The sequence below is a fragment of the Tamandua tetradactyla genome, chromosome 7 (genome assembly GCF_023851605.1).
Source record: "Tamandua tetradactyla isolate mTamTet1 chromosome 7, mTamTet1.pri, whole genome shotgun sequence".
NCBI classification, from domain to species: domain Eukaryota; kingdom Metazoa; phylum Chordata; class Mammalia; order Pilosa; family Myrmecophagidae; genus Tamandua; species Tamandua tetradactyla.
The window spans coordinates 76,327,273-76,351,467 of record NC_135333.1 but is presented as its reverse complement, the minus strand read 5'-3'; the positions used below and the strand labels follow the sequence as shown (position 1 = coordinate 76,351,467).

The following is a 24,195-nucleotide window of genomic DNA, read 5'->3' as shown; positions in this document are numbered from 1 at the left end:
TCTAATAATGGATATGTACTCCATTAGCTTTTACATATCTGGGAATGTCTTAATCTCTCCATCTTTTTGAATGACAGCCTTGTTGGGTATAAACTTCTTGATTGACAATTGTTTTCTTTCAGCACTTGAAATATCTATTTCTACTGCCTTCTTTCCTCCATGGTTGCTGGTGAGAAATTGACACATCCTTATTAGGGCTCTCATACATAATACATTGTGTTTCTCTTATAGCTTTTAGAATGGCCTCCTTGTCCTTGGTATTTGACAATTTGGGTATTATAGTTCTCTTCTCATTTATCCTTTTTGTGGTTTGTTGGACTTTGAATGCGTATATTCATGTCTTTCATTAGATTTAGGAAGCTTTCTGCCATTTTTTCTTTGAATATTCCTTTTGTCCCTTTCTCTCTTTTTTTTCCTTCTGGGACTCCCATAATGAGTATATTGGTATGTTTGGTAGTATTCCACAAAGTCTCTTTTAATCTCTTGTTCACTTTTGGGTTTTTTTATTTTTCTTTTCTTCTCCTCAAACTTGATCATTTCTATTGTCTTATCTCTGAATTCACTGATTCTTTCTTCTGGAAGCCCCACTCTGCTGTTAAAACCCTCCTTGGAATTTTTCATTCAGTTATTGTGATCTTCAACTCCAGTATTTATGTTTGGTTCCTTTTAAAAATGCCCCTCTCTTTAGTGAGATTCTCATATTGCTCATTCATTGTTTTCCTGATATTCTTTAGTTAGAAAGCTCTCTGTTTTCCTTTATTTCTTTTAGTTTAGAAAGCTCTCTGTTTTCCTTTATTTCCTTGTGCATACTGAAGGTCATTTTTTAAAAAAATTTTGTCTGGTGTGTCCCAAGTCTGGTTTTGTTCTTTGATGATTTCTAATTTTTATCTTGTTCCTTTGCATGACCCATCTTTTCTTTTTCTTCATTTGCCCTATAATCTTCTGTTTCACACTGTCATATTAAAATTTGAATGTGTTAACTCTGGGATATAGTCCCAGAGCTTTCTGTGCCTTAGGTTGTATCCATGTAGTGATATGGCAGAGATTTCCTTGAGTGTCATGAGCTATAGAAAGAACAAGCCAATGCACAAATGCCTTTCACAGACTTAATTCTCTATTGTATGGTACTCTCCTTCAGAATATAGCCCTCCATTAAGAAGAACAGATAAGGTAAAATTGAAGTTCAGGGTCCTCTCCATCTTTCTGAGCCTATATCTTGTTAGGCCTTGTGCTCACTTGTGGCCTTAGAAATTCCACCATTTATGGAACTATGAATTTCTACCCTCTATTCTTTATGGAATAGACTTTCACTCCTTCCTCGGAGCTGTATTGTATGGACTAAAGCTGATAATCCTTTGCCTCAGACTGCTTCACCTAATTGTTTCTTACACTGCTTTAGCTGTTTTCAAGTTGATTTTGTCTGCAGGGCAAATTTTGGAAGGGCAAGCTAAAGATGAATTTCCTGCTTCAGTCTTTTAGGCTGCCACCTGATAGAGCAGTACCTACATTCAGCCACCCTAGTATACACATAGGGGTTACTCTTCTTCCTCTGGAAGCAGGTCGCATAATTGTAGTACAGGTTGACTCTATACCATGCTGGGGAAAAGGTAGGAGAGGGGCCAGCAAGGTTGCCATGACTTTTTTCTACTGTTTTAAAAGCTGTACTTTCTTAATTTGGTACTCATCCAATTATTGCGACCTTTAAACTGCTTTCCAGAATTTTGAGGATAATGGCTCTGCCAGTTTTTCTAGTTGTTCAAATATTCTCTGGGGAAACAACATCCTGGAGCACCTTGCACTGCCATCTTGGTTGACAAGAAGCCAGACCTGGAGTCTTTACATGACCTTCCTACCATTCTATATCCCCTGTAATTCTCAGCTTTCCAATCTTTATGCTTCCAATATACAGAGTTATTTGAAAAGGAGTTTTGGAAAACTTGGTGCATCTACTCTTCTTTGTGGTTGCAATGAAGTCGAACATTCTGGTAACAAATTGGAAGGTAAATCATGGTAAATGCTCTTCTTTGACTAAATATAAATAGAATTCAGGAGTAGAGATAGAAGTTATTTAGACAAATGAGCAGACTGATTTAAAAAAATAACTGTGGTGAATAAGGATTCCTTCTCTGGGATAATAAGAATCATACTTCTTGCTGTCTCTGTACTTGGGTTGTACTTGGCTAAATTTAACATTTTTTTAATAAAAGTAAATTGCATTTCCTTGATCTGGTTATACCATCATAGGCATTACCTAATTGAGTTAAAGATATGGGATGTTTTTATGCTATTATTTCTCCAACTGAGAAAAGATAGTGGTTGGGAAATGAGTTTGTAGAGAGAATTTTCTTAATGTGGTAACACCAATTCTTTTGGACATTGGATTAAAAGTTGGAAAATGGATAGTAGCATCAAGAGATGAAATAGAAAATACTTATGATGATAATTTTAATAATATCTAACATATACTGGAGTCTTATGTTCTAAAAATTGTGCCTTCTCATTGAATTCTCATAATCTTATGAAGTTGCCCCACTGTCACTCTTGGACAGTGAGAAATTGAGGCACAGAAAAGTTATTTGCCTAAGATCAAGCACCTAAGAAGTGGTGATCTAAGCAGTCTGGCTCTAGAGCTATACTGCCCAATGTAGTTGCCACTAACCACATGTGGCCATTGAGCACCTGAATTGTGGCTAGTCACAATTGAGATGTAAGGACAAATTACAAATGATGAATTAAAGATTTTGTATGAAAAAAGTATAAACTCTCCAATTAATACATTGAAATGATAATGTTTTTGATATATTTGATTAAATAAAATGTATTATTGAAATTTAATTTCATCTGCTTTCCATTTTTTAATGTCTACTAGACAATTTAAAATTACATATGGGATTTGCATTATATTACTGTTGGATACCATTGCTCTAGAACTTTACTAAGTACTGCAAAATACTTTGGGTTTTGATAACATCTAAAGAATGGAAAGGAATGAAGAAAGCTATAGGGTGGGGCATCTTGCTGAGTTGACTTGTGTCCTTCAAGTAAAGGTGACTGCTTATAGGAAATATTACAGCTGGAAGCTAGCATGACCACAGAGTCAGTTTTAGGTGAGTTTGAATGGGTTAATTTCACCCCGAAATTAAAGGAAAATATGTGACCAAGAATAAATAACTGTTCTCAGATCTACATGGTAGTTGTTCAATATTTTGAATTTCTAACTTTAGATAATTTGAGTCATCAGGTAATTTGAAGGGAGAAAGTTGAATTCTTCAGACTGTCTTTCAGTGAGAATAATATATTTTTCAATCGACATAGACTGAAAATCCACCTAGGGTAGATGCTGAAAATTTGAGGGGCTTCAGAGTGGGAGGAACTTTTCTGCTTGATATGCAGAAGAATTTCATGAGCAAGGCTAAAAAAATCTACCTGAATATATTTATAACTCTCCCTCCCTCCCTCCCTCCCTCCCTCCCTCCCTCCCTCCCTCCCTCCCTCCATCCATCCATCCATCCATCTCTCTGTGCTCATCTGAAACTTATGTATCCCAGAAAAAAGCATACTATTTGAATCCAGTCTTGTGGTTGTAAACTTATTGTGGGTGGGACCTTTTGATTAGATTATTTCTAAGGAGTTGTGACCCCTTCCATTCAAGGTGGGTCTTAGTTTGTTGGAGTCCTTAAAGGAGCTCATGGAGACACAGCATAGCTGATATAGAGAGCATAGAGAGCAGATGCCTAGACACAGATATTTGAAGATGCAGAAGCAGAATGCCCCAGGGGAAGCCAGGAAGACCCGCAGTGGCTGAGAGAACTGTTTGAAACCAGAAGCTGGGAGAGAAGGATAGCAGATGTCACCATGTACCTTCCTATGTGATGGAGAAACCCCAGACATGATTGGCTTTTCTTGAGAGAGGGTATCTTCTTGTGGTGCCATAATTTGAACACTTTTATGGCCTCAGAATTTTAACTTGTAACTTAGTAAATCCCCTTTATAGGCCAGATAGGTCCTGAAACCCAGAGGGGCCAGCCTCTCCAGGACATCTCAACTAGTTCCATCCCCCTATCCAATATTATCGACAGCCCTTTCCAACATGAAAAAGTTAGAATGGGCATAATCCAAATACCCCTAAGGATTGGGAGAAAGATCAAAGGAGAAGGAGAAGTTATAACATAGAAGATAGGATTTAACAAATGAGTATGACTGCTGAATCATATTGATATTTCTTTTAGTCTCCAGTGTCTCGGAGCAGCTAGAAGGAAAAACCTAAAGTTGTGGAAAAATCACTCATACCAAACTCTGAAGTCTGTTTTATAACCACTTGTTACAGAGTACTTTGAAATTTATTGTTTTTGCATATATATTACATTTCACAATATAAAAAAAATGTTTAAAGATCCCCTTTTAAAAAGCCAATCCATTCCTGGTATTTTGCATTTTGCAGGTTTAGCAAACTGAAACACAATCCATCTGTAACAACAGGAGGAAGATGGAGGAAGAGGGATGTGTGGATGTATATGATAATAACAGGTTATGGACAGAATCGGGGAAATAGTGGAGTCCACTCTTTCAACAATGTGATTCTTCTTTGAGTCTATATAATCCTTCTTTAAAATTACTAAGCTTACAGAATTGATTATTTTTCCCCTTATATAGACATCAGTTAATACTGGGCTTTCTATGTTAATTGATCTGGGTGGAACAGTAGCAGATAATCAGGGCAACATCGAAACTTAGTGAAAGACTGACAGAAAGTAAACAGGAGTTGTAAAAGTTCAGGATGGATTTTGAAAGTGTTGGCCTAAGAATTCATGTTTTGGCCAAAATCAAGCAAAATACTTAGAACCTTAAATATCTGATGTATAGATTCTGATAGTGGCGCTATACAGGGAAGAACACAAGAAGAAGGCTAACAAATTCTAAGGCTTTGGTGGAGAAATTAAAAGACACCAAATGATGTGGCACCATCTCTTGTCTGGAGGCATTTCATCACAGCCATTGTGGATTCACAGACATTGTTGTTGGCCTGCCTACTGTTCGGTTCTTGCTGTGCAGAGGGTTTAAGGGATATTACAGAGAACAGAGAACTTTGGTGCAGTAGAGAGGATGACTTCCTTATCTGTCTCTTCTCCCAACTTGACTTTACCTTTCCTGGCATAGATGGGGTGACTTAAATTGACAAAGAAGAAAAGAGGTCCAGGAGAGGCTGCAAACTATTGAGTGGATGTAGAGAATTTGCCCAGGTTAAACTGCTTCTACTGCCAGAATTGGCCTCTCCCCCTATTAGTGCCTGATGATATTAACTGCCACCACCACCATCATCATCATCATCATCACCTTCACAATCATCTTATCTCCCTTCCATGAAAATTTGTCTGATTTGCCCAATCATGTGTGATCTCTTCCTTTTCTATATCTATAATATTCATTTTCATTCACTTTGTGATAATTATATTTCGCTTTGCATTATTGTCATTTGTATGTTCCCATTGTTGGAACTATAAACAGAGATTATTTCCCATTATTTCTTGCATTCTGCTTAGTGCCTTGAACAGGGTCTTGAATGTAGTATGTGCTCAGCAAAGTTTAATTGAATGTTATATCTTTCAAATTAAGTACCTAAGGCTAGATACCCCCATCACCACCACCTAGTGTCCTTGTTAGAAAACCTTTAGCAAAGTATGCACATTACGGTACCATATTTTTTTTGTATGCTGTATGGTGGGATATTCTTTTTCCATGTGAATATCCTGTTATTGCAGCACCATTTGTTGAATTTTTGCATGTTAGTTTTTTCTTTCTTTGTTTACTTGTTTGTTCTTCGGGACATGCGTGGACCAGGACTTGAAACTGGGTCTCCCACATGGCAGAGAATTCTACCACTGAATTACCCTTGCACCCCTTGGCACCACTTTTAAAAATGAAATTTGTTCTTACTTTATACATTTGACTTTGCAAGACTAGTAACCCAGTGGATGTCAATTCCTCTACTACACCTCTGCATCCCTGTTAAGGCCTGTAGGTACAGATTAAATATCTGTTATAGGCTCAACTGTTCAGTTGTCACTATTCATATCACTCCTAGCTTCCAACTCAGGGATGAGCTTTCTCTTATAAAGTTGACTTTGAGCCACAGTGATAACTGAGTATTGGACAACTGATTCATATTTAACCATTTTGATGTTCACCTTTCACATTATTACACGCCCCCAAACATTCTATTGTTTCACCTTTTGGTGAAGAACCTATTGGAAAAATCAACTGAATTGGCCCCATGTGTTTAAATGGTTTGGTATCCATTTGTACTAGTCATCAGCTTGGGAAACAAAAATGGTCTCACCTCCTTAATACTTTACTATTGAAACTCCCTCCTGCCCATATTAGTAAGAAAAGCAATTTCTCCCTCCGAAGGTCTCTCTAGCACCCACACCAGATTGTTTTAGAACACTAAGGGTTTTTTCAGGCCATGTGTCAGTCCCAATTCTATACTTCAGCTGGAGAGAGAACTAGACAGTTTGATGAATCTACTAGTAGACCTGTTCATTATCATCATCATCATTATTATTATTATTTTGCTGTTGTTTATCTTAAGCTTACCATATTTCAGGTTAATCCACTTTTCCTAAGGCAGGACCATTGTGCCAGTATGTCTTCATCTGAAAGGGTTTTCAGATTTAGCCTTATACTATGTTAAAACTAGTCCTTTTCCATGAACCTCTAATGCCTTATGTTTACCTAGGTTGGCATCTCAGATTCCTCATTGTCTCATGGAGAGTTTCGCCATTGTTCTTTCCTGCCCATGGTCTCTGTCTGAACTATTACCAATCTACAGAAGAGTTTCTAGTAACTTTTTTTCTTGCAAGTTTTTTTTATTATTTTTAAAACTTTTTTATTGAGGTATAATTTACATGCTATAAATGTCACTCATTTTAAGTGCACAGTTTAATAATTTTTAATGAATTTACAGAGTTATGCAATCATTACCACAATCCAATTTTAGAACATTTCTATCACACGCCAAAGATCCTCATGCCCATTTGCAGTCACTCATCTGTGACCTTTTTATTCCCCCAGCACTTGCAATTTCTGTTTGTTTTTTTAAAACAGTTTTATTCACACACCATGCAATCCATCCTAAATGTACAATCAATGGCTCCTGATGTAGTCACATAGTTATGCATTCACTACCACAATCTGTATGAGAATATTCCCATTTTTTTCCAAAGAGAAAGAAGAAAAAAGTCCTATACCCCTCCCTTTTGTCCCCCTATTATTGACATTTAGCTTTCACATAGTATCTTTGTTACAATAAATGAAAGAATATTGCAATATTGCTGTTAACTCTAGACCTTAGTTTGCATTAATTGTGTTTTTCCCATATGTCATTCCATTTTTAACACCTTGTGATACATACATTTGTTCTAGGTCATATAAAAACTTTATTATATTTGTACCAATTAGCCACTGTCATTCTCCACTCTAGGTTTCACTAAGGTGTGCAGTCCCAGTTTTTATCCTCTAGCTTTCCTTCTGGTGACATCCATGCATGCCCCTAGCCTCCCTCTTCCAACCATATTCACACTCAGCTTTGTTCGTTATACTTACAGTATTGTACTACCATTCATGGTATTGTGCTATCCATTTCTGAACCTTTACAATCAACCTTATTAATCATTCTGTACTCCTTAAGCATCACTTACCCAATCTCAGTCCTCTTCCTATCTCTTGATAAGTTGAGCTCTCAAATTTAACTCTCAGGTTTGTTCATTATAGTTAGTTCATGTTAGTGAGACCATATGATTTTTGTCCTTTTGTTTCTGGCTTATTTTGCTAAACTTAATGTCCTCAAGGTTCATTCACATTGTTGCATGCTTCATGGCTTCATTCCATTCTACAGCTGTATAATATTCCATGTATGCACATGGAATATGCACATGGATATGCACAGTTTATCCACTTGTAAGTTGATGGACATCTGGACCATTTCCATCTATTGAGAATCATGAATAATGCTGCTACAAGTATTAGTGCACAAATGTCTACTTGTTTCCCTGATCTGAGTTCTTCCAAGTATATACCTAGTAATGGGGTTGCCAGATCATATGGCAATTGTATACTTAGCTTTCTGAGCAACTGCCAAACTGCCTTCCATAGTGGCCTCGCCATTCTACATTCCCACCAACAGTTCTGGTAATTTTGAAGGGACTTTAGAAATCTCTTTTCTCCCAAGAAAGTGCTTGTTTTCTTATTACCTTTCTTCACCTTTTCTCCAGAGATCAGTATTCTCCCTATCAAGAGGAGAATAACCTTTGTTATGCTCCCCAAAGTGTTCTTTTCCCACCACCACCCCAGTACAAGAGGTGCGTGTTTGCCTTTGGGTACTTGTGATTCTATTCCAAGGTAATTATATGTGTCTGCCTTGATGGAGAAGCAGCTACCAACTTCTTTTACTAAATACTTTTAAATTCTATCACTTGCCTCAATTTACTTAACAGATCTGTGCCACTTATGTCTAGATATTTTTGCGTTGACTTTCTTCTGACATTTTTTCACATAGACATACAATATTGTATAGATATATGCAGGCACAAGCTCAAAACTGAGGGCATACTATCTATTTCAGATAATATGAAAATTGAATTTGGAAAAAAGCAAGGAAATATAAACCTCTGATGACAGAGAACTCTGTTTCTTTCATAGGGCCTTGCAGTTTACACATCTGAAGTGGAAAAGGACATATAAAATATGTCTGTGAGACACTGGGTGGGTACATGGAAATACTGGTCACTGAAATCTTCTAACCATTCCCTCCAACCTAACAAGCCTCCTTCCCTCATTTGGCTGGGGTCTTTCATGGGTTTCTGCTGTGATAGTGAAAGAATGTGAAATTCACCCATGACTATAAATGATGACATCATTAGACTCTGCCAGAGAAAGGGCCTCAGAGCATTTATTTTACCATAGGGTGTGGGGGTAGGAGTGGAGGTTGAAGCTTTGCTAAATGAAAATATGTTAGATCTGGGGGTGGCTTTGATGATGAGGAAAAGCATTGGAAAGTGTGATTATTTTTGTAGACCTGTGAAATTATTTAGAAATTAGTTGATTTGTAAAAGAAAACAAATATCTGCTACAAGGCTGCTGTGTTCCTGTGACAGAAATGTACTGCTTAGACAATTTGTCTTAAGTGATTCAGACATTTGGAATTTCAATTTATTATTTCTTCTTTAATTATTTTTCCTCTTTGTTCAGATATTTATTCTGTGCAAGCATTATTAAAATACCGTTTCTTTCTCAGTAGGAATTATTTTTGCATTCAGAGAATTATATTATACAATTTTGATTAATTGATATGAGATGGATACCTGACTGGGTCTGCCCTGGTTGATGAGTCATCAAAGAGAATCATGACGTGGGGGGAGCTAGTGGCCTGAGCAGTAGGCGTGAGTGGAAGTAAGAGGTGGGTAGTTTTAGTCTCTCTTTATGCTTAGATCAGGCCAAGCCATACAAAAAAGACAAAAGCTGGTGGTAATCTTCAGATCAACAGAAAAGCTCAGATTGTGGCAAGCCTAGAGGAAACCTATCATCTTCACATGGGAAGTAAAGGTAGTTTTCATTGAGATAGTGAAGAGGAATCCTGACTGGTAAAGTAGGGTCATCTGGTATAAAGAGCCATCAAAATGGCACCTGCCAAACAGACCTGCTGGAAGCTGTTCTGTCTCGGACCAATTGGTAGCAGAGAATAATAACTAAAGAAGATGACTTTCATGAAACAGTAAAGACAATATCATCTATGGAGTGTAAATGTTTGCCAGTCATCTGACAAAGTAAGAAGCAGGAAAGAGGCAAGAGTATGTCTCTTTGGCCACACATAGCAGTCATCCAGTTGAATGAATGACCTGAAGTTATAGGAGGGATCAGTGGAACCCATGTCAGTACCTGAGAAGAGGAAGTATTCTTGCATATTCAGAAGGAGACAACTTGGGAACCTATGTTTTTCTGGGTTGTCTCGAAGGTCAATCAACTTTGGAAGCTGTGTTTGTTCAAATATGAGTGGTGCTTAGATGATGAGGACAAAAAAAATGATTACTTTATCAATTTAACTAGCTTGGGAACCTGCATGAAGTAAGATTTTGCTTGTATTTTGGCCATGATATGTGGTGAATATGTTCACGCTTAATTAACCTGAGAGCTTAGTGTGTGCCAGTCACTGTATTAGGTACTTTCATATGCATCACTTCATTTAATCCTCTTTATAACCCTATAAATTAGAATTAGCATTTTTATTTTCTGGAGGAAAATCAGGCTTGATTAAAGTCACACAGCTTCTGTTTCCAAGTCTGGATCTTTTTCCATAGCAGCATGCTCCTCTTTTTGTCCTTATTGCTTTGTTTCCTTGACTTCTTAATAAATTCTTCTTTTATGAAGAGGGAAATCTAAACTGTAGATCTTCACCTAGGGACCATTTAGAAGTGATGGCTAACATAGTCACAGAGAATACTGGGACACCTGGGGATGAAACTCAGGATTAAAAGTTTGTAGGAATCTCTAGAGGTCAGTGTTTCTTTTTTCTTGTTAGAGTCTATCACGGCATATCCACTGATCCCTTTTCCCAGGAATAAATAGCACATATCTTCTATCGCCATGTGCAGTTGAAAGGAAGAAGCTTGAAATTTGTGTTGAGATGCTAGTCTCAAGGGCCAACTCAATGTTTATTTGACTTTTTAAACTCAAATACTAGAAATAACTCTGTAACCTCCACTTTCACACCAAGTTTTAGAAAAATCTATTACCTACTGCAGAAACTAGTCTTTCTGACAACATCTCAGCCGTTGTTTTATAGAGGATAAACTGAATATTTTACTTTGATATTCTGACACCCTCAGAATGAACCACATTTGCTTAAAGTCAAATGAGCATTAATTTCCTTTGAAGTAGTTTTGGACAAATAGGTCAGTGTGAAATGTCCAATAATTCAGAACAAAGAGAGCTCCAACTTTGATGGGTCAGATTTAGGATCTCCTATCCTGAATTCATAAGGATATGGGGAATGACTTGATTTGAAAGACACAGACCAGCTTTATGTGCAACACAGGAAAGCTGAAAACTGGGATGGATTAGATTCGGTCAAAGTATATTGATTAGCTCTGAGACAAGCAGAGCAGGGTAGGAGAAATTTCATTTCTTGAACCTGTGGAGAACTGCATGTAGTTGAAATTTTTGAAACAAAGTCATTTTCAGATAAACAGACATTCAAATAAAATAAAAGTTCTGATAAAATAAATAGTTCTCTTTTTTTTTTTTTTAACTCTTTGAGTTCTTCTTGGTGCTGCATGAACAACCTTTCTCAAGGCACATACTAAGGGCCTGTGGCTGCCTCTGAGTACATGCAGGCAGCTGCCTCATCCCTGTGTGTGTGCGTGTGTGTGTGTGTGTGTGTGTGTGTGTGTGTGTATGTGTGTGTGTGACTCTCCCCCGCATTTGTCATTCTACTTGTCCAACCTAGGGTATTAGACATCAACCTCGGCTTTATTTATTTATTTTGGGAGCACACCCGAAACAACTTTTTTTTTTTTTTTTTTTTTTTTTTTTTTTTAAAGACAGAGAGAAGGAAGGAAGGATAGAAGGAAGGAAGGAAGGAAGAAAGGGAAACATTTTTAAACATTTTCTTGTTTTATTGTATTCTGTTTCTCCGTTTTTGTTACATGGGCTGGGGCCGGGAATCGAACCGAGGTCCTCCGGCATAGCAGGCAAGCACTTTGCCCGCTGAGCCACCGCGGCCCGCCCCCGAAACAACTTTTGATGAATGCTTACAATGTCTGTGAAAGTGACGTGTGTTTTGTTAGTGTCTGTTATATAACTTGCTGAAGCAAATAGTCTTTTTCTCCACATCTGTTGTAAATCTCTAAGTAAATTGTGTGACTTCTTCTCCAAACAAATTGTATCAACTCTCTGTGCCTAGTTCTATGTTGGTCATGTGTTAAGTGCTCAATAGTGGCTGCATAGATAAAAAAAAGTATGAATGAAGGAATGAAGAGTGGCTGGATATATAAAAAGTATATGTGAAGGAATGCTGCAAACGTATCTTCTGGCACTGTCAGGGATGTGCCTGAGAACTTGGGAGCATGTGCACAGAACTCTGGGTGTGAATGCAGAGAGCTAGCCATCCATCTTGGAAACTGTGTGACATAAATGTCTCACTTGAATGAACATTACAACTAGCTAGTGGAGGAAAACTGAAGGGCAAATAAGAAAGGGTCTTGGGGGTGAGAGACCCTCTTGTGTGAATGACCTTGTGTGACTGAAGGGGACTTTGTCCAGCCACCCTTTCTATTCCAGCAGCCTTAAGCATTCTGCTGAATTCTGAGCAAGGTGAAATTCAGCTAGGAGGATACTTTCCTTGTGAATGTGGAAAGCAGTAGAATAAGTTCCAAATAACTAGTGGTAGCCGTTTTTATTTTTAACCAGGCTCATTTCATTAGCAGGAGCAAAGACCAATCACAGTAGGAAAAAAAAAAAAAAACCAAACCAAACCATCATGTAGTTTGTTATGGGGATATATGTGGAAAGAGCTGCAGAACTGTGAGGAACTAAGGCCACCATGGGGATGGAGCTCTGCTGGATCTTTCTCGATGTATTTTACAATATTTCTGCTTCTCATGTGCATCTGATTCACTCCCTACTTTCTACTTCACGATTCTTCTGCTAACCCATAGCTTCTGCTTCGCCTTATTTCAGAGTGTTTAGAATTTCAGACAGGCCTTGGCTTCACATGACCCCTCTCTATTTCACATGCTAGGTGAAAGACCAGCTCATTTTTTCATGATTTTGGCCTCGGATTCCTGAGAGAGACAGAAGGACTAAAGTTCTGGGCTCATTTTTCTCCCAGGTGTCAGACTGCAGGGACTGGCCCGCTTACAGGCTGACTGCTTTGGTCAGACACTCACTTGTGGCAGTGGGCAAGGGAGGTTAACCTAAAAGGAAAACTGGGCATGATAAATATGATTACTTGACATATCAAAGAAGGAAGCTCAACTAATTCTGAATCTGGAAGTCACTCATTGAGCAAAGAGAAAATCCTCTTTTGTACCTAAGTAAGGCCAGTTGAGAATCGAAAGAGTTATATTGTAGCCAAAGCAGGAGAATCTTTGCTTTTATGTGAAGGAGCTGAGAGGGGACTCCAGGAGTTATTCTACCTTACGAAAGTAAAGGATTATTAAGTAGAGAAATTAAAGAGAGCTGAACTAATTTATGTTGCCAAATAATTGAATATTAAGAATTTAAGATAATAGGGTTACTGTTATGATGCAAGTATTTGGAGGAAGGTCTTTTGGGCACGCTTGTCTAGATAATTTTGATAATCTTTCCTCCCTTGGGAACTCAGAAATATGAATAAAAGAAGATATTTCCTTAAGAGTGAAGACATCATTCCTCTTTGTGAAAAGCATAACTTGCGAACTAGTTTCTGGTAATTTTGCTGATGTTGTTACAAAAGTCACCAATATAAGCCTGTGGCATCAATATAAGACAAGAACATTGTACCTCACCTCCATTTGTACTAGGAAGCACCCCAGCTCAGATTACGTACTTTTGTTAGCAAAAGTTGATTAACTGTGGTACCCTGTTAATACACAGAGATGTCATCACTCTAATTTCGTGGAGCCAAGGATAAAAGCAGCTCTGAAAATATATATGTTTTAATAAGAAAAAAAATATTTCTTTAATAGACATGGGGGCAATGGTAGCATTTAGACTGTCATCGATGTATTTTTAAATGATTGGAGAACAGGGACCACTACACTGAGCCAGAGAAAAATTTTGACAGTAAGCTACCTTTGTGAGTTGCTTGGATTTAAATTTGCAGGTCCAGATCACCTCTATCCAATAGAGCCCTAAAATAATTGATTGATGTCCTGGCCAATGTGGACAGTTAGTGAAAACTATTAGAACACCAGAGGAAAAAGTCCTTTGTAAAAGAAACAAATATAATCAAGGAAGGGAAGAGACTAGGAATCATTTGAAAAGAGATTTTTTTCCTGAAGTTTTGACTTCATAAAAAACAAGTCCTGTCATACTAATGACTGAAAGTGGTCTTTATGCATAAGGTAATAGCAAACTATCTTCCAACTTTATATTGGCTTGATTCAGTTCAATGCCATTTTTTGAGGGTCTTTTAGGTGTTTTCACTGGAGAATATGAAAGCCAAAGGGCTTAATCTGCAGCATTAAGATAGAATCAGGATAGACACATGGAAGAATTTCTAAAAGTCAGAGTTGTAGGACTTCCCAGTTCACCTAATTGAGAAAAATTGTGGAATTTTCTTTGAAGTCTTGGAAAATAATCTAGTTCTATCTCACAGTGTCCTAAACTGATTTAATTGTGGTCCTGTTCTATACAGGACTAGTGTCCTCTCAAGTCATTCTTCTTAATGTATTGTTTTGTGTTTTTAATTTTTTCCTTTGGGATTTGGGGCTGGCACTATTTAACAGAATTTAAGCTGTGCTTATGAAAGAAGAACATATCAGCACCTTTTAGCAATACCAAATTAACATCAAAATGTCATTACTGAGCCATAAAGATGGCCCATTTTGTTCTGTTAGTGGATCAGATTCACAGCCAACTAATGTGAGCCTCACAGCTGCAGGTGAGCTGTTTTACTGCCAGTTCTAAAAATTATAGGACTGTAGGTAAGACTCATACTTGTCTGGGATGATTCATCTGTAGGCAAAAATCCCACTGTCAAGGATCCAGATTAGTGATTTATAAATGCTAGCATTTGATTGTAACAATGTCTCTGTGTTACAAGAGAGTCTGATGAGGATGGGTGGAAGGATAAAACCTCAGCACCTTTCTGTTTGAAACATTAATTGGCATTTTTTTAAAGAATTCTTTTTCTGCTTACATACTTCTAACAGAGGGAAGGTATGCAGGTGAAATGCTATAAACTATGGAACTGTTGAAGACCACTGAATGTCTTCAATGAATTTCAGAATAAGAATAAATAAACAGGTTATTCTTTAACTTGCCAAAGAATGCCAACTCGCCAAAGAATGGCCAACTTGCCAGGTTCTTATTTTCCAGAAAGATATGGCTAACTTTGATACTTCCCTTGAATAATTGCTGCTACTTGTTCACATTGGCCAACCCCCAACAGTCAAGTGAAATATTGGCAACATTTCAATGACTTAAGACCTCAAAAGGGAGAACAGAAACACTGGTTCCACTAGGGGAGTATTCCAGTTAGGGCATTCTGATAGAGTCTTTATCTATGGATCTAGATTTGTACAAAAAGGGAGACAAATGAGGAAGAAACCTCAGCCTGGGCTGCAGTACTGTTTACAAGTAACATGATGGCTTCTGGTGTTGGTAGCCAGAGGGACTGTCTAGGCCAGAGGGAGTGGCCCTTGACAGTACTGGAAGCTGGATTCACAAAGCTCTGTATCTTTCAAACTAATTATTCCTTCTTTGTATAAGTAGATAAATGGATAGACTGCTTTTTCTAGGATCACAGACAAGATTTTATGGTTAGAGAAATGGTCCTTGGGTGGTTCTCCCTGTATCTGGTTAGGAGCTTGGTATAGGTTCTAGTTGATTGTGTTGTACTCTCAGTGAGACATCATATGCCCATTCCCATCAGAGGTAGGAGGAGAGAAAATGAAGAAGAGGCAATAGGAACACTGAAATCTTAAAGATACATTTTTGGTGCTAATGACCAGCATCCATAGCAAATGTAAGAGCTGAATAATTCTGAAAAAGGAGAGCATTTTCCAATATAAAATCAGTGAAGAAAATCTTAAACTTGTATCCAAACCATCAGATATTAGACAGGACAGGAGGGATATGAAGAGTAAGTTGGGGGAGGGTCAGAAAGCTGAGAAAGACCAGACTTGGCCCTGCCATGGGGTGGTCTGTGACAGCATAGAGGCCAACAAGCTCTTAGTACCCTAATTAAGAGCAAGTAACCCACTCTATGTGATTGCGACTGGTGTGGGTAGCAGCGGGTTGATACACAGGGGTCAAAGCCGCATGAGCATGTTGGGATTAATAAGGCACTAATAATTTCACCATTAAGGGTAGGAAAGGGGGGTTAGTGTCAGACCTCAGCTGGCATCTGCAGATAAAGGAAACAGAGTGCAACATCCAAGGACTTAGGCAACTACTTTCCAACTGTGCAAAGTAGCTGGAGGTTCTGTGTGTGGCTCCTCATCTAGCAGAGGCTGGAATAAGATTTAGGATGTGAGGAAATTTGTCCTTTGATCTGGGCCCCCAGAAAGGCTGATAGGAAGGAAGGCTTCAAGTGGGTGGGCCACTTTCATAATGAAATCCACTTTCACTATGAACAGTCACACCTTTCTGTTATTTGAGGAAGTTGCTATCAATTTTCCTACCTAAAGACCTAGGAAAACTAATCAGTGGAAATGTAGTGACAAAATCTCAGAAACTTCCTTCTGCCATTGGAGACGTTGGCTTGTCAGCCCGTCTGAGTGGGTAGAACTGAATCAAATTTCTAAATTCTTTGGTGCTTAGTCTTTCCCTCCATGTGGAACAGGGACCAAAAGACAAAGCTTTTTGTTTTCCAGTTTTCTCTTGAAGAGATCCATGTATGTAAACATAACCACTGTATCCAGAGCCAATGCTTTTGTTATTTTTGGCAACAAATGAGGCACTAGCACTCATAGCTTAATTAAATATAAAATGCTTTTCTACCCGTCCCGTCTTCTGAGCACCTCTATTCCCACAGGTCTATGGCATGCCTTCTGATCAAATGAGTATGAAAAGATGGGAATGTTAATTTATTTGAGACAAATGTCCAACATCTTTACTCTGAAAAAAAAAAGCTGCAAGTATGACAAATACGCAAACTAGCCTGTTCTGTAATACTAATCACAGTTCTTCTGTAGATTCTACCCCCTGAATCAAAGTAAATGAAGAGATTTTGATGGTATAATGAAGAATTGGATTTAATATTTCATATCTAATAAGAAATGTTCTGCTTTCCACTGGTTGCTAGGTTTAGTTTTATGGTACTTTCTTTCTCTAAAATGCCCATATCTGTATTAGAATTGAACACACTTGATTCTATACATTTGTCAAAATAAATTTAGTCTGATGCTAATAACCCTACTACCTAATTAATACTATTGGTTTAACATTTATACTAGTTTTATCTACCCATTTCTATCTTTTTTTTTTTTTAATTTAAACTTCCTCTCCCCCTACCTTCTTCTCTTGTGTTTATTTAGAAGTTCATTTATTCAATCATGGAACTTGATTGTTGCTAAATTTGTCAGCTTCATCTTTTATAGAAAAGAACCTCTTAAAAATACGAGTCAGTCTCTTTAAGATTGTTTTGTTGTATGTAATGGAGCAAGTCAAGGAGAGGAATTTTAATTTAATATGAAATGAAATAGCCTTATTAAGATTTTTGGCAGTCCTGATACCTTACAGAGAAACACAAACACATCTTAGAAGTTCTCTTAGTTTTCTCCATGCCCTTTGCTTCCTTACTTTTAGTTCTGTAATTCATTTGGGAGCCTAGGGGGAGATAATCTTCCTTTCTTTTTATTCTTCCCTTCTTATTATCCTTCCTGTTGCTTATAAGCTACTTGTTGCTTTAAAATTGTCTCTGGGGTGGGCCACGGTGGCTCAGCAGGCAAGAACGCTTGCCTGCCATGCCAGAGGACCCGGGTTCGATTCCCGGTGCCTGCCCATGTAAAAAAAAAAAAAGAATTAAAAAAATTGTCTCTGGAACTTACACTATGAGTAGCCTTGTAAACAGTCTCAAAGTGAATACCTTTACCCTGTTCTTAGCTATGGCCTAAATTTATTGATTGACACAATCCAAGAGGGAGATTCAGAGAGGAAAACGGGGCACAGTTCAAGGAGAAAGCAAAATTATCTTCTAAATAAGAAAAAGAATGCTAGTTTCTGAGTGAGTGGTTTTAGTTTTCCAGAATGGCTCTTAAACCAGCCCAATGTGCTTGAAGTTCTCTTTTTCAGCTTATGAAACCCCAGAGTGTTCTCTTCTTTGTTCAAGGAATTTAAAGAAAAGAATGAGTTTGGCATTTCACAGGCAGGAGAGATCATGATTCTCCATCCGTAAGCCTTCACTGTGTTTCAGACAAGGTATTTCTCTAAGGCTGGAGAGCATCAGGCATTTTCTCTATCTTGCTCACAAAACATTGATACCAATCAAATCCACCCTAATTCACTACCTCCAACCTTAGTCGCCTAAAGTGATGGTGTGGAATCAGAATTATTCATCGCCAAACGAGGTGGTTAAACTGAGAGAGGAAAGGCTCCCACTTATTTAGAGAGAGGAAGGAGATTTTTGTCCTTCATATGCTACTTCCACTCTATGCTCATTGTGAAAGGAATAAATAAGAAATTGCCCAGGAGTTCTCTCACAGGGTTGGAGGTAACCCAGACTCCTCACCTCACCATTTCTACATCCCTGTTAGAATTGATGGTAGTGGAGAAAGACTTCTGTGAAAGTTTAGCAGTTCTAGATTCCTATGACACAGATCCTCCTCAGAAACCAAATTTAGAAGAAGAGAAGGAAGTTTTTTTACCCATATAAGAGGAGACACTAAAAGAAAAAATGTATTTCATCTGAAACTGCATTAATGTCCTAGCAGGATCATAATCCCTATGATGTTGTAAAGAACTAAGATTTGAATAATGTGGAAGACTTAAGATACTAGAAAAAATATAGCTACATTTGGATAGCCAACAAGGGTAAACTGGATTTGAGGATTATCTCATTGTAGCAGTAATTACTCAATTCTTTAATTCAACAAATATTTCCCAGAAGTCCACTATGAGTCAGGACCAGCTCTAGGTGCTAGGTTTCAGAAATCAACAAAGAAATTATGATCCCTGTACTTATGGTTTTTATGTTCTAGTTGGAGAGAGATAGGTTATAATAAATATATAAAATAAGTAAATCGTAGTCTATTAGATGATGATAAATGCTATGACAAAAAGAAAATAATGGAAGGGTACCTGAGTGGTTCAGTGGTAGAATGCCTGCCTTCCATACGGGAGATCCGGGTTCAATTCCCAGACCATGCACTGCCACTTCCTACCCCACCCCCCCAAAAAAAGAAAAGAAAAGAATAGAGCAAGATAAATGATATTAGCATAATGGAAGAGGGTAGGTCTCCAGATTCCATTGGATGGTTAGGATTTTATTGTTGAGAAAGTGAGATTTCAGTAAAAGACTTGAAAGAGGTAAGGGTTAGCTCTGTGGATATCTGAAGGAAGAGTGTTTCAAGCACAGGGGATAGCTAGAGGATTGGCCTGGAACAGGAATAAGTGAGTATGTTTAAGAGAGATCAGAATGGATGAAACAGAGTGAGTAAAAGAGTGTGAGGACGTGGGTCCCAGAAGTAAGGACATCCATGTCAAGAGTGTTGGCTTTTTCTTTTTAGGAAATTGGGAAGCCATTGAGGGTTTGGGGCCAGAGAACTACTTATGATTTAAGTTTTTAGAAGATCACTCCTGCTTCTGTGTTGAGTATAGACTAATGGGAGCAGGGACAGAAGCCAGGAGACTAGTTAGCAGGCTCTTGCCATAATTGGGTGAGAGGTGATGGTGGCTGAGACTAGATCATAGCAAGTGGTTGGATTCTGGGTCTATTTTGAAGCTAAAGCTGTGCAAGTTTTCCTGATAGATTTAATATAGGATTTCAGAGAAAGAGAGGGGTTAGAATAGGAGAGATAGTTACTTTTAACTGAAATGGGGAAAATTGAGTTCAGTTTTGCAAATGTTGGAGATATTTCTAAGACATCCAGCTAGAGATGTAGAATGGCAGTTAGATATGTAAGTTAGAGGTTTTGGAGAAAAAACTGTGAGAATGATTGGCGTGTAAATGGTATTTAAACCAGGATGTTGACATGAGATCTCTTAGGAGATGAATGCTCATAGAAGAGGTAGGAGGACCAAAGAGTGACCTTGGGGCATTCCAGCTTTAAGAGGTCTGAAGGAAGAGGAGGAGGCAGCAAGGGAAACAGAGACACAGCACTTAGTAGGATAGCGGGAAAGTCAAGAGGTTGGAAATCAGGAGCGAGTGTTTAACCGTGTCAAAGGCTGCATACAGGTAAGGGGGACAGCAAGTTGACACTGGAGTTGGCCATATCAAGGTCACTAATGCCTTATAAGAAGTGTTTTAGTGGAGTGGTGGTATAGAAAATCTGAGTGGAGTTAGTTTAAAAGAGAATGGGAGAAGAGGCATTGGAGGAAGTGCATACATGAGGATTCCAAGGTGTTTGCTGCAAAGGGGAGCAAGTAAGTGGCTAGTAGCATTTTCTTCCACTCTGACTGGCTACAAGGAGAATACCCTCACATTTTATAAAAGTGTAGTTTATGCCTAACATTTCAAGCATGCTATATTTCTATGAGGCAGATATGTACTAACAGATGAGAGCTTCAAGGTCATTTCCATTTATTTCCTATCCAATAAAGGAATCTTCTTTATATAATACAATTAACTTTTAAAAATTTCTTTTGTTTGCCACCTAGGGATTCACAGATGAATAAAGTCCAGTTCCTGCCCTCAGGAGACTTATATTTTAATAGGAGGAGGTGGAGATAAACCTATTATGTGTTAAGTATTATAATAGAGGCATGTACAGATTGTTGTAAGAACATAGGGTGGGAGCATCTAAATTGACAAGGAAGTGAGAAAAGACCTATGTACGAAAGAGGGATAATATTGAACTAGGTCTTAAAAGCAAGCATGAACTTTTCCAGATAGAGTGCTGGGGAGAAATCTTTTGTCAGATAATAATCCTGCTCCTGTTTAAATGCTTATAACAGCAGGGAACTTACTGCCTTCTGAGATACATTCAATTTTAAATAACTATAATTGTCACAAATGCATTTATTACATTCAGCCAAATAATACCTTTTTATTATTTCTACCGATAGGTCCCAGGTCTCCTATTGAAAGCCTATAGGCAAAGATGTATCATAATGCCATATAAATCATTTCAATATGTGAAAATAGTTATCATTTCTATTTTAAGACATTTCTTTGCCATGTTGAAAAAAGAGTCCTGGGTTGGATTCCTTGGGAAGCAAACCCTGAGATGGAGATTAGTGGGCAGGAGGTTTCTTAGAGAGTGCTCTTGAAAACAACGCTGTGAAAGGGAAGGAAAGCTTGGGCAAGGTTAGGCAATGGGAGAAGTACAGCTGTGATGCAGTTTTAATGGAAGCTCCGGCCAATACTATGGTAAGTCCTGAAGAGAGTACAGTTCTCTCCCTTCATAGCCCCAGACTTAGGAAGAGGACCAGTCATCCAATGCATTTTGCCTCAGAAAGGGGACATGACTTTGGGTAAGGTGGCTCTTTGCAGCTGAGACAGTCCCTAGAGGTGGCCAACAGCTGAACAGTGTCAGGCAGGTGAACTCTTAGCAGCAGGGACACTTAGTCCTTTTTTTGGTAGAGGAATTGGGTGATACAGAAAAATAATTTCATACACTACTAATTTTTAGACAGTTATTTTCTAGACAATCAGAGAATGAAAAAATATAGTTTTATCCTTCTTATGATTTAGCAAATAAGCACCATGAACATCAAAATGATGGGGGTCCAGAATAACAGTTCTAGCCAATGCGGTCTTTGCATAGTTCTACATTCCTTTTGCTAATTGCTCAATTCAGTAATGATAGGCATTTATAAAGGAAACCTTTAAAGATGCCCTCAATGCAAGTTGAAGAAGTACATTTATGCAGTAAATTTGACTAGGAATCTTCACTTGGAAGAGGAGAATCTTCTAAGAACCCCTGCAAGATTTTGTAATGGCATTGGGAGGTTAAAATGTAAATGGAAAGAAAAGTAAGTTACAGACTGAGTTACATCCCTGCCTTCCTCCTTGAAGATGACACCTCTTATGGTGATCACTGTGCATTCTGGGAGTCACAAAGATATATGCGTGGTTACCCGTCCTTTCCACTGTGTGCACACATGAAGATTACTCTTTGATTTGTGGCTGTGGTCATAATTTGCACTGCCTGTCACTGTTTGCAGCTTATAGTTAGCCCAAAGCTCTGTTGAAAAAGTGCGGTCCTGTTCCCAATTGCTGTACATCAGATTGATGTCAACTAAATTAATAACACTGGATCACTCATTATACCAGGAAACATTTGCCCAAGCCATAACTCTGTCTCTTGATTTCTGTTTGGCTTCACTGACCTCCCCTTTGCCACAGGTAAAATGGTCATATAAGCATCTTAATTAAAGAAGAATTGGCAAGGTAAAATGATTGAACTAGACATTGATGGGGACAGAGGAGTCAGAAAAAGGATGTCAAAAAAGGATGAAGTTGTGGAGGGTATAGAAGGTGAGATAAAGGCTGGGTAGGGTAAAATGGAGCTATATTCCTTTTCTCTTTTTTCACTCTTAGCATACATTGGCTTTCTTCAACATAGTAGCTGGCAGTGCCTTTTATAATTGTTGGAGAGTTTTAAGAGAACACTAAGAGAGAGGGGAGGGTCAGGTTGATATTTTATAGATTGGTTTTCTTTTTAATTCAATCTCATTAGCATGGGTTTACTTACTATGGAACCCTGTGGGTTTTCTCTCAAGGCTATATTTTACTCTGTGTTTAAGCCAGCTGTGGTTTTATGGTATATGAAACTTTGTTTGTATTCAAGAACCTCCTTGCCATAAGATACATTCATTTTTCCCAGAATGGGTAGATTTGCTTTGTATGCAAGTGGGATCTCTTTCAGCCTGAGCCTGTACATCTTAAGGTATATTTGAAAGTTTTTGCCACTTACCTATATCCACTGGGCTTGTGGAAACTCGAATGGTAATATGTCTCATTTGAGAATGCCAAGAATTCTCTTTACCTGGAAGGATAACAAGAAAAACAGAGGGATATTTCTTTAAAACCATAAGTCTTCTGGGTGTGTTGTTCTGTCACTGGCCCTTCTTTCCTGTTGTGGTTCTCTATGGTCCCCTAACAAGCCTTTGGATAATTAAGCTTTGCTGTCTTTGATTCCCATTGTATTGTGTAACCTAACACCATGGGCAGCTTAGCCTCGATAACTTTACTTGTGTTGTAATAGGAGGAGACCAAGATGGTAGCTGGCCAGGGTTTGGAAGGGGCACAAATGATGTAATTGTTCTATTCTGAATTAGTTCTCATTCCCTTACTGCCCATTCTTGGAGTAGTACCACCCTCCCTATCTTTCTGAATTCTGTGGTTTTATGAGACTTCCTCTTTGATACTATGTTTGAGTCCAGGAGAGACAGCCATGATCAGCACCATTTTGCCCTCAGCAGGAAGAATCACCCCCAAATGATCAAGTGTCCCACATGGCCTGAGAGAAGTGTAAAGAGTTCAAACTATATGAAGTAAACACGTCTCTGGGAAGACAGAGGCCCTGGCAGGTTTCATTGATGAATCACGTCTTTGGACGAACAGCTGGATATTTCCGAATTTATATCCATTTTTTCAATAGTGAATGCCCAAGACATACTATATACTAAATATGTTCCTCAATTAAGAAAATGCTGTATAATTTTGTTTTAAATCCTGGTCTTTCGTATTTGTATTTTGAAGCCGTAGTCCAGAGGATAAAAAGAACAGCCCCTTTGAGAAAGACAAAATTTTGTTAGCTTGGATTATTACAAGAAGGACATGAACGACCAGATAGAAGATAGGGGATCCAGACCAAGAAAAGAGATAACATTACCCAGGAGAAAATCAGGAGAAATGGACCTAGAGAGGAGCAACAGGCTAAGGGATCCTCAGTTTGTTGTTTGGGATTCTTCTAGAATAAGTGGAGATAAATGCAGGGCTTGCAGTTCAGAGCAACAGGTAAGATACAGCCTAAATTAGGAGAAATTTTAAATGGTTTCTCCCTCAAAAAGAGTGAGAACGGGCGGGCCACAGTGCCTCAGCAGGCAAGAATGCTTGCCTGCCATGCCAGAGGACCCGGGTTCAATTCCCGGTGCCTGCCCATGTAAAAAAAAAAAAAAAAAAAGAGTGAGAAAACAGATCAATTCTGATGTGTAGTAAATAGACCAGATAGAATCCATGGCATTATATAGCAAAGATAAAGAACAGTTTTCTATCTGTTGTTCTAAAATAATCATATTTGATATTGAATACAAGCCATTTTAATGTGTAACTTAAGTAAAATGTTTGAGCTCTAACTTGCATATCTCATTATTAGAGTAGAAGTAAGA

The 24,195-nt window shown here is 38.2% G+C and overlaps 1 protein-coding gene across 23 annotated transcripts in view; it reads left to right on the top strand.

Annotated features, from left to right (window-relative positions):
* The window catches only part of GRIN2B (glutamate ionotropic receptor NMDA type subunit 2B), an 849,505-nt gene that overhangs the window by 625,565 nt on the left and 199,745 nt on the right, over positions 1 to 24,195 (top strand). The window lies entirely within an intron of this gene.